The sequence below is a fragment of the Suricata suricatta genome, chromosome 14 (assembly GCF_006229205.1).
Source record: "Suricata suricatta isolate VVHF042 chromosome 14, meerkat_22Aug2017_6uvM2_HiC, whole genome shotgun sequence".
NCBI lineage: Eukaryota > Metazoa > Chordata > Mammalia > Carnivora > Herpestidae > Suricata > Suricata suricatta.
The window spans coordinates 87,493,281-87,505,233 of NC_043713.1; positions in this window are offsets into that span (position 1 = coordinate 87,493,281).

Genomic DNA, 11,953 nt, shown 5'->3' on the forward strand with positions numbered 1-11,953 from the left:
CTCCGTTTCCTTCTCCTAAAAATTTCAGAGTCTGCTATCACCCAACTAATTGGGCTGTTCTGGAATTAACTGAGGATTCCCACAGAAAGCACCTACACGGTGCGGCATCCGAGTATAGCGTTAGTATTAAAAAGAGAGTCATTGGGGCGCCTGGGGGCTCAGTCGGTTAAGCATCCGACTTCGGCTCAGGTCATGATCTCATGGTTTGTGGGTTCGAGCCCCATGTCGGGCTCTGTGCTGACAGCTCAGAACCTGGAGCCTGTCTTCTAATTCTGTGTCTCCCTCTCTCTCTGACCCTCCCCTGCTCACACACACTCTCTCTTTCTCTCTCAAAAATAAAGAAAACATTAAAAATTTTAAGAAAAAAAGGAGAGCGATTGTCAGATTCCTTTTCCACAGGAGCAGAAATGCGTTCTTCAGAATGTTGTGTTTTTCTTGTCTAGCTTCCCTATTTGACTATCTACATAATTTATGGGGCTGCTGCAGGGTCAAGGCCAGATACAGATTTTCTTAGCATGATGCTAAATGGTCTCCATGAGGATCAGACTCATAAACAGAAGTCTTGTTGGTATTAGGCTCACATTAGACCTCTAGGAACATCAATAACGCATAAGTCAGAAAAGCAATTCTTACACATCAGCTTTATTCATCCTGATGTTTAAAATAACTTGCTCTTTGTGTGTCGTTGTTGAAGTTTTTCTTTTCTGCATTAAAAAACTCCAAGGCTTGCAGTGGGGAGGGGAGAAAAAAGCAAAACCAAGAATAAAATAATAAACCCCGAAAGACACCTTGTATAATCGCAAATTCTCAGCGACGAAGCGTGTGCAGGTGTGAGTTCTGTTCGTTGGCTCCTCGTTCTGGTGCTCACGCTTAGGGGAAAACGCTGACTGGCGTAAACCGGTCCGTGCCACATTTTCAGATCAAGTTGAGTGTCAGACTTACCGTTTTAAAACGGTGTTGCTGGGTGTGTATGTAACTCGTGCAGGCGGCGGTGGGGGGAGACGGGCGCAGGACCCGGTGTGCGCACCGCCTTCCGAGGTCACTGGGGGCGCCCCATCTGCCCTCCGGCTCCAGAGCGCCCCGGTCCGCGTCTCTCCGCCTTAGGGCCGGGCAGGGAGACCAAGGTACGTGAACTAATGTCCATAAACAGTAAATAATAAAGAGTCCGGTGCTAATTCCAATCATTCACTTTATCCAGGAATGCCAACCTCTCCCCACCACCGACCAGATCAATGTCCTGCCACACGCCCACTGGGCACCTGTACTTCCCGAGGACGGTGCAGTCAGGTCCCACAGCCGGGCGCCGTCCCAACACCCGCCCCCCGCCCGGCCTCAGGCAGGCTTTGGTCCCTCCCCGAGATTCTGAATGGACTTGTGCCCTACAAAGAGCGTGGAGGCCGTGGAAGACGGCTGACTACCCCCGGGAGGGGCAGCAGGGCCGCATGCAGAGCCCCGGGGGCTGGCATCCCAGAGGACGTGTGGGGTGCCGGAGCCAGTCCCCAGCCAGCTGGTCACCCTCCACTTCAAGGCTTCCACTGACGCCCCTCCTGTGACCCAACACTTATAAAAGGGTATTTTAAGCCATTGAGTTTGGGGTGGGGGTGGTTGGCAAACAGTAGCTCCCAGACCCTGGCTGGGAGCAAAGTCGGCCTTCGTCCCGTCAGCTCAGCTAATAAACGCTAATTAGACACTTGCCCTCCGTCAGGCCCTGGGCCGGGCTGTCAGGATCCAGGATCTACACATGGTTCCTGCCCTGGATCAGTTTTCACCCATGAATTTGCAAGTTAAAGAAGCCCAGCTCACCCTGGACGGGACACGTAAAGTGTCCGGCTCACACGAGTAATTCAGTAAATCTTAGCTCGTGGGTGTCACATTGATCCCGCCCATACGAGGCATCGATTCGCATCAATATTCGATTCCCCTCAAAGAGCGTCCATGTTCCCCTGGCTTGGAAAGCGAGGGTCCCAAGGTCAAGTATTAAAGTCTAACTGTTCGTTTTGTCATGACTCTACGTGTGTCTAAATGTTAAATCTTCCGATGAGTAGAAAGCTCCTTCCTTAATTGGTCCTAGAGAACAAATAATCGTTTGTCCTTAATTGTTAGAATCTGGGGTTTCGGTTGAAAACTTCTCTATCTGCCGATCCTAAATAGATTTTCTGTTCTTCGGCCGACGATGATGTACCTTTTCCCCATCGATCTGTGGAAACCGTTTCCAATATGTCGCGAGTGACCTGCTAAATGCGAGTCCCTAGGATGTGTTGACTTTCTCGTTGGTCTGACTTCTCTGCAACAGTTAACACCCCCCCCCATTTCCTCTGGGGTCCGTAGTCCAATGGTTTCGTGACCATAGTTGTTGGTTTCTCCTCCCTTTGTGGTTTGTCCTCAGTATTGACCCGTGGCTTTCTTCCCGTCCCCACATCGCGTGGGCATCGCCTAGGAAGAGCGTCTTTCTTCAGTTCTGCGGACTCTCGTCGGCACCTTGTCGACACCGACGCTTCAGCCACCGGCCGTGAAGAGCCGGCCGTGAGTCACACCTGAGAAGTCGCTCCTGAGACCCGCCCTGAATTCCCAGCGGCCTGTTGGACATCTTCGGACAATTAAAAATTTCATTGTTGTATAATGTCACAACATCTCTGCACCCTCTCTCCCTTTTCTCTGTGCCTTCTCATATCTATAAACGACCCTGACTGTCCCCCAGCTGCTCGTGGACTTGAGGGTCTCCCCCACTTCTCTCTCACCCCCACGTAGAATAAAGTGTCCACCTCTGTCGACCCTTCATGCTGACACGCAGGCTCCCTCTCTTCTCCTCCCCTGGGCGCCGCTGCCCCGGCTGGGGTGCGTGCTGGGGTCCGTGCGGTTTCCCACCGAGGGTCGAGGGTGGGTGCAGGGCCCTCTGCATTGTCTTCCCTGCTGCCTCGGGGGCCCCACCACCTCCAGGATGATGTTACTGATCCAGGAATCTAATTTTGTTCTTTTCCCACTGAAAATCTTGGATGGCTTTCCAAGATCTTCTGAACACCTAAACCCTCTTGTGGGCCTTGTTCCCCCCCCACACCCCTCCCCCACCTCCATTCCAAGTATTCGGGGTTTCAAATGCCCCAGAAATAGCCCCCGGGGGGTTATCAGGCTCTTTTCCACCACACGCTTTTGCATCTCCTATTCTGTTTTCTTGGAAAGAGAGCATCTTCTTTGTGTTTGGGGTGAGCTGTCCCTTGAAGACTCAGATGGTATGTGTCCCTATGGGTCCTTCCCTGACCCCTCCTCACCTCCCCTCAAATGCATGGCCTCTGATGACTGGAATGGGGCAGAAGTCCTGGTGTGTGACTTCATACGGCCTCCTGGCTCTCACCTTCTCGGAACACCTGCTTTGAGAGAATCCGCAACTAGCCCCAGGGGGCTGGGAAGGGAGGGCTCCCTCCAGCAAGGACGCAAGGCAGCCCTGTAAGGAGCGGCTCATCCTCCGCCCTAGACGAGCCTTCAGACGGTGGCGCAGCCCCCGCCCAGCAACTTCGTGGCCACCTCCTGAGACACCCTGGGCCCGAACCACCCAGCTGAGCTGCACCCAAGTTCCCGACCCGCAGAAACAACGAGAGAATCAGCACTGCTTTAAGCTAGTAAGTCTGGGGCTTGTTCCCGCCGGAGATGAGTAACGTGGCCCCCGTCTGCCCTCCAGCGGAGTCGTGGGACTGTCCTGACCGTGTGTGTCTGTGTACAGGTGCGCCATGCCCCTCCCCCCACGTCATACCACTTCGCGGCTGGGCATTTGGCGCACACTTATCCTGGTTTTCATCCTCATAGAGATTCCAGAAATGACATGACCTTCTCTCTTTTTTTTAATGTTTAATTTATTTTTGAGAGAGAGAGAGAGAGAGAGCATGAGCAGGGGAGGGTCAGAGAGAGAAGGAGACACAGAATCCGAAGCAGGCTCCAAGCTCTGAGCTGTCAGCACAGAGCCCGACGCGGGGCCTGAACCCACAACCATGAGATGATGACCTGAGCCGAAGCCGGGCGCTCAACTGACTGAGCCCCCAGGCGCCCCTGACATGACCTTCTTCAACAACCACCCAATCCCTGCTGGGAGATCAGGTCATTTACAATTGTCTGCAGTTATAAACAGGCTTTGAATATCATAGTAGATACAGTTTTAGAGCAGATATTTTCCTTGGGATAAATACTATGAGTTTATTGCTACATAAAAGAGGATGTGCATCCTAAGTCTTTGCATAAATGTCTCAAACTCATCTGCCAAGAACGAAACATACAGGGCTACAAATTTTCTCATGTTCTAAGGAAGTGAGCAACTTCGGCCCCTGGGGATGTCTGGAGACATTTCTCACTGTCATTTTTGGAGGGAGAGGGCTGGCCACTGGCATATGGGGGGCACAAGCCTGGAATGCCAGACACCCATCCACCACAAAGAATCTTCCAGAAAGAAGTATCAACAGTGTGCAGGTGGAGAAAAAACTATTTATCACCAGATAAGGGTGTTACTTTTATTTTTTAATATTTATTTATTTTTGAGAGACAGAGCACGAGCAGGCGAGGGGCAGAGAGAGGGAGACACAGACTCTGAAGCAGCTCCAGGCTGTGAGCTGTCAGCACGGAGCCCGACGCGGGGCCTGAATTCACTGACTGCTAGATCACGACCTGAGCTGAGGTCTGACGTTTAACTAACTGAGCCCCCCAGGCCCCCATGGTGTTACCATTTTTAAGATGATCTGCCAGTCTGGGAGTTGAAAAGTCGGATCTCATTGTTTTAAATAGTTTCTGCTTGTGTTTCTTGCTGTCGCCACCAGGAAGCATCCAGTGTGTTCTCGTATTTTTTAGTCCCTGCTGTCACTTGCCTGTTCGTGTGAGCCTTCCAGGGTGGCCAGGAAGAGTCCGTAGTAAGATGTGAACGCTCTGTCTTCACGAGCAAACCCTCGCCCTGATGGCCCGGGGCTCACCAGCTCTTTAGTGTATTTATGGTCTGTGGGGGGGTGTAGAGATATGGATGCGTGTTGTTCTAGTCAAACCTGATCATTAGCCACATCGGCCTTTGTGGTTTCATTTTCTTAATTAAACTCCAATCGATCTGGATTTCACTGAAGTCTGCCGTGCGGGGTGAGGACCTAATTCTCTCCTCCTACGTCAACAGTCAACAGCCAACTAACCGTCCCAAGGCTCGGGGTGACGCCGCCAGGGGCTCTGACCTTGAACGGAAGTGTGAACTTCAGAACGAGGGGCGGGGCTTGTGAGAGGGGCGGTGACCCACCTGCATTGTGCGTCCGCCGCGTGCCAGTCCTGACGGATCGCAGCGGTGCGCGTGTGCTGAGTGTTTCACCTGCCGCCGCTTAACATTCGACGGGTAACCAAACCCCAAGCATAAGGCTGCTCCTTTTTAAAAAAAATTTTTTTAAGTTTATTCATTTTTTGAGACACAGACCATGAGTGGGGGAGGGGCAGAGAGAGAGAGGACGACACAGAATTCAAAGCTGGTTTCAGACTCTGAGCTGTCAGCACAGGGCCCGACTCGGGGCTCGAACTCACGAACCATGAGATCATGGCTTGAGCCGAAGTCGGACGCCTAACCGACTGAGCTGCCCAGGCGCCCCAAGCTTTCTCCTTGGAAGTGTGTTTTGTTCTGATCACGCACTCCGCTGCCGAACAGCCGGGCCCCTCAGAGCGGACTGTGTTCTGTGGATCGCCGAGTCTTACAGCCACTTCTGGGGCATCGGCAGAGAGCTTTTCCTTCCCGATCCCCCGCTGCGGGATTTTCAGAGCCACATTTAATCGTGTCTAACGAGAAATAAACCCTCCCCCCAAACATTCAAGTGTCATCAGACAGCGCTGTGGGATCTCGTCACATCTGTAAGGCTTCCTAACTGGTGGACACCCAGCCGGTAAATGGAGTGATAAAAAACTTCCATTGAAATAAGGAGGTAACTCGGAAGGTAGGCTGTGTCCTGCTGCCATTTTTGTGTGTATTTTGTACACATTTATGTTTCCAAGTGCGTCTATTTATTCCTTGTTCCCTGGCAAATTGAGGTGGTGTTTGCTTCAGAGGAAAGTGACCTCTCACCTTGGGAGGACGGCTTTGTGCAAACGGTGGCCTACGGGAGGCGGGGGGCACCTGCCAGCTGGCGCAGGGAGCCTCGTGGTACACCGGGCCAATTTCTCATCACCGCCGACTCAGCGGCCTCAGGGCCCCATCGGGGGACAGGCTCCCCTTCTTCCTTCCTCCCCGCCCCGCCCCCTCCTGTGCACCAGCACTGACCAAGGTCCAACAAAGATCGCCTTTCTGCTCTCCGCCGTGGGCTCCTGGCAGCTCTGCGGGTGCAGCAGGACACCTCGCAGCCACCATTGGTCGGGCCACAGCGGGGTGACCGCCGCAAGCCAGCCGGGTCAGAGGGCCTCCCCTGGGCTGGGACCTGAACTGGGAGGCGGGAGGCGGGCTGTCCGCCGGGAGCTGCAGACTCGTGCCTCCTGCCTCCCCCGTGCACGGAGCAGCGAAGGGAAGCCCAGGGCAGAGAAAAGGATTCAGATTTCTTGGTGATCGGGGTGAATCCACAGGTAAAGACGGGTTCCTCGGGCTGGATGTGGGAGAAACCAGAGGCGCCAGGGAAGGAAACAGTCCTCCCAGACCCAGACAGCGAGCTGGGGAGGGAGAGGCCCGTCTGGGGGAAAACCAGACCCTCCAAGACTAAGGGATCCCCATCCAACAATCCTCAGTGTCCTGAAATGTGTACCTGTACGTATTACGTTTCTTTGTTGACCTGAACAGCTGCAGTAAAGGTGTTTCTCTCTAATCCGCTGGCTGGGAAAGGGGCTGATACTAATATCCGGCCCCCGAGAAGCAGGTGGAGAAGAAGAAAGGCTCAGAGCTCTGTGTGTCCAGCTGCTTCTGTCTCCAATGCGCCCGCAAGTCCTTCAGCAACTCTGGTGCAGAAATGACAACAGGAACAAGACGGCGTCAGGTCTGGGGTCTCATCGCGCTGCCCCCTCCCTGTTAGAGCAGCAGCGGCGTGTCGCACACCCGGCGCACTCCACCAAAGAGAAGGGAGACAGCTCCTTGCCCACTCCGCAGGCCTCCTGCCTGGAGCTTGACACAAAGACAATGGAGGAGGCTGGAATCTTCTGGAGAGTGACTCAAACATTGAGAGCAGAAGACACCATCAGAAGTGACAAGCATCTTAAACACCTTTTCTCAAAGTTCAACAAGTGAAGCTGTGTGTGTGCTACCTGCTCAGGATCCGTGCTCCCTTCCTCAGGAACAAGGGTCTTCACAGTGTTTGGGGACCGGGCGCCCCCCTGGCAGGCAAGCTGAGCCGTATGGCTGGAGGTCCGAAGCCATGGAGCTGGGAGGGGCCGATGGCTGGGGACTGACCGCCGGAGGAGCACGCCCCTTTGCACAATGGTTGGCTGAGGACGGGCACGTGGCATACCCACAGCTGACCAAAGCTCCCCCGGGGTCGTTTCCGGAGCCCCCAGAAGAGGCACCAAGAGATCAGGAGGTGGATCTGAGCCGTTCTGTTTGCATTTCAGTGCCACACGGGCCAGGCTGCCTGAGAACGGAAACAGCTCAGCAGAACACACAGCCTAGTGGTGAAAGTTGTCTGAGCTCCTGGATCCAGCTGTGCCTGAAGCCCACACTTCCCATCCCCTCTGGGGACATGAACCAAGTCCCTGTTTTGTTTAAGGATCTTTGGGTTGAGATGCTGTTATTTGCAACTAAGAGAGACTCCTAACTAATAAAGTGCCAAATGGATCGCGTCGTCACCTGGTGACTTGGTTCCTCTTCTCAGAAGTCGCTGTGGAACAGCTCTCGACTGCTGTATTTTTCATTTATTCACAAAATGAAACTTTACCTGGTACTTATGGTGTGTTAGTCACTGTGGTAGATTCAGGGGGAGACCATCAATGGTTAAAATAGCAGGATTAAAATGGCCAGAGCCAATTATGAGCCTGGACCTCTTTCTTAACCCTTAAATCACAATGCTATCGGGAGAATTTAGTCAGGTCACATTTGTAACCCCCACGGTACCTTACACATAGTTTATAACACGTAAATGTTAACCGGAAGTCCTAGAAAGAGGGTTATAATGTGGTCTCCCAAACGGCTTACAGTCCAGGAAAGTGTTTTTGTTTTTCTATGAAGCAATTATATGGTCATCTTTCATTGATTTTTTTAAAAAGCCACATTAGGATTTCAAAGGATCTGTAAGATCGTTTATCTTAACAGAAGCTATTACCATAAATGAAAAGGAATCTAGAAAAAACAAACATCAGGCAGACTGATAACAGGGCGTCTGTTGTGTTTCATTTACGGACGGCTAATTGACTTCTGGCCGTCCTCATAAAGGGGGGAAAATGACGCGGCCTCGGAATCATCAGACTCCCACAGAATTCAACAATCCCATGAATAATTCACTCTCAAATCTGTTTTGTAGGAAGGAAAATGGTAAACAAAGGTCTGCTTCCCAAATGACATCAGACATGCACAGAAAACACCCAAGATATCAAATTAAATAAGCACCATTAATAAATAATTTGAACTGCTCTGCCAAACAATATTTGCCTCCCGGAGGCTCGGGGGCCTCAGCCAAGTAAGAGAAGAAGGAAATTCAGATTCCTGGGGGCATTGTTTATATTTTAATAATGTATGACCATAACACCACACTTTCTTTTTTTTTTAATTTAATTATTATCTAAGAACAAAACACTTGGGCACTAATGAAATTTTCAAAAGTAATTTCTCTTTAATTGCATCCATTCCATCCACGCCCCTTTTTTTCAAGCAGAGAACCGATTTCAAGCCTCTTCCCCCCCACGCCGCCCCGTGCTGCCCCGCCGAGTCTCAGCTCCTCCCCTGCTCTCTTGGACCAAGAAAGCCTGACCCTTGAAGTTTACTTTTCCCAGGACCCCTGACCACGTAGTTTTTGACAATGTTGGCCAACAGGGCATTTGGGTGGCAGGAAGGGTGTCATTTATTCTCAGCAGGTGGCCTCAGGTCTGTCCCCTCCATCTAGGATGTTAGCAGCTCCTCTGGGGTTCATCCCCATCCTCCAACAATTTTCATATTTTATTTATTTTTGAGAAGAGAGACAGTGTGAGTGGGGGAGGGGCAGAGAGAGAGGGAGACACAGAATCCGAAACAGGCTCCAGGCTCTGAGCTGTCAGCACAGAGCCCGACGCGGGGCTTGAACTCATGAACCACAAGATCATGACCGGAGCCAAAGTCAGACGCTCAACCGACTGAGCCCCCCCGGCGCCCCTCCTCCAACAAAGTTAGCTCTTCACGTTAGGTCCTGTACTTACGTACCTTGGGTCCTGGTGTGGGGTTTTCCTGACCAGACTCTGCCTACTGTGCGGACTCACCTGTCCCTTCCCTGCACCTGTGCCTCCTTGAGGCTTCTTCTTCCTGCCCTGAGGCCTGCATTCCTTCCAGAAGGGCACTGCTCTCCCATCTCCTGCCCCCTAACTCCACCCCCATCAGAGACCTTCAATGTCATCCTCCGTCTCCTGGTTAAGGGTTGTCTCCTCTGGATCCTCACCCTCCTGAGCGCAGACAGAAAGCCTCTCCCGCTGACGCTCACCCAGCAAATCCGCCCCCCATGCTGGCATCTCTTAAATGTTGACCGTTAAGACAATCCATCAGCTTATGGAGCACTGGCCCCACTGCCTTTCTTTTCTACCGTGACTTTCACCCCCGCTGGGGGCTCTCGTCCACCTCATGTGACATTCTGTCCCCTTCTCTCCTTTACATCTTCACGCTCTGGAGGTTACCAAGGGGAAATTCTGTCCCGGGTCTGCCATTCACCGAGGGTGCTGTCTTGAACAAGTGACTTCGCATTTCCGAGCCTCTGAGCCTCACTCCTGCACCAAACAGTTCCAGAGGTCCTACCCTGCACAGGGGAAGGAGCACCAACCAATATTCCAAGACTGTGTCTCTATGCGGTCAATATTCTAGCAGAGAAGTCGTAAACATGCACGATGCTTACAACGCGGCCAGTGATGTCATCATGACTGGGAGAAGCAGCGCAGGGCAGAGGCACAGAGCCCACCACAGAGGGGGAGACGACCATGGTTCGTTCCCTCTGCTCCCTGTGTCTGGAGAAGCTGGAGCCTCTCACTTATTAGTTCCAGTGGAAGCAAACTCAGTTTTGTGTGTTGGTGCCTCGTGGCTGAGTCTGAGTGTTGGATCCACAGAGAAATGACGCCCCAAAGGACAGGGACATCCAAGCTCGGCCTCTCGGGGACCTCAAGGGGCAAGACTCCAAACGGCAGGTGGAGAGAGCTCCCTCCTGACCCTTAGCACGAAGGTCATTTGGGAAATAAATGGGCGGGTCCCCTTCCTTCCTTTGTACGAAGCAAATACTTCAAACTACGCACCCAACAGGATCCTTGGGCATTTGGCATTTTGCTTAGAAAGGGAACTTTCACCACCCGACCCAAGCTGCCTTGAGGAAAGCGATCATTTATTAGCAGAACCGGAAAGGCTCAGACCTGGCTCTGCACGTGGCTCAGCGTGAGGTCAGATGACATTCCTGGAATCTGATTTCTCTCGCTCCCTGTCACTTGCGCTTGGGTTCGGCCTCCATCCCCAGCCTGGCCGCCGCCTCCAGGGAGCTCCTCCGGATTGTGCCCCGCCCCCTCAGATTCAGGTCTGGCCCGATGAGAGTTTTCTTCTCTGCTGGCTTTTACAAAGCCCCCAGCCTCGTTCTGATTGGACCTGCCTTGGTCATGTGCCCACAGCGGAGCCAATTAGCGTGGCTGGGAGGATGCTTAGGGCGGTGCCCTGGGTCCAGCCCAGCACTGGCTCCTGGACCGCGGAGCTCAAGCTGTTCAGGTGACATCCGGGTGCTTTGCTGCCTTTTAAGGGTCTAGGCATCGAGAAGCCAAACCCAAATGACCTCCAAGATCTCAAAACAAACAAACAAAAGTCCTGAAAGTGGGCACTTCCCCCATTGCTCCTGTGAGGTCCTTGACCTCTACAAGCCAAGCCACAAGGTCTTACGTCCACGCCGCCGCCCCCTCCCCTCTGCTCTTCTGCAGCCTGAGCTCAGGGAGCCCCACACCGCAAGCCCCATTTCAGAACCGCCTCACGCCTTTCCTCCTGACCTTTTAATGATGTAAGCAATTAATCCACACAGTCTTCCGGACAATTAATCTTACAGAAAGGTCCAACGTCTGCCTGCTTGCAGGAGCCAGAAAAGAGAACTTTTGAAAAACAAGCAAAAGTAATAACCTTCGGTATTCCCCCAAATTTCTGTGGTAGGATATGCCGTACTTTCCCGAAAGGGTAAGGCACGTCGGGAACCCACTGGTGCACGGAGATTGGTACAACAAAGTAAACCGACTTGAGGGGCTCAAGAACCAGGGGTTTTATTCTCTCAGGGCTCCAGAGGCTGAAAGTCTGAGATCAGGGTATTGGCAGGGCTGTTCCTCCCGAGGCCGTCCTCCTTGGCGAGCAAACACGGTCTCCTGTGTCCTCTGCGGCCGCTCTGCACGTGTCCACATCCCCTCTTCCTAGAAGGACGCTGGTCAGATTGGATCGGGCCACCCTAGGGACTTCATTTTACCTTAATTACCTTTTAAAAGACCTTCTCTCAAAGTAGAATCCCATACTAAGGTCCTGGGGTTCGGACTTCAGTCTGTAAAATGAGGGGTGTGCCCAATTCAGCCCCTAACAAGGACTCACTGTGGTTACCGTTAAGAGCAGTAGCGCTTTGTAGAAATGAAAATGAAGCTTCACGAACATTTAAAAATCCTATAGTCGCATCTTCTTGGTTTTGCCTTTAAAATATGGACACATGGGGGGTCCCGGGGGGGCTCAGTCGGCTAAGGGTCTGACTCTGGGTTTCGGCTCAGGTCATGGTCTCATGCTCATGAGATCCAGCCCTGTGTCGGGCTCTGGGCTGACAGCATGGAGCCTGCTTGGGATTCTCTCTCTCTCTCTCTCTCTCTCTCTCTC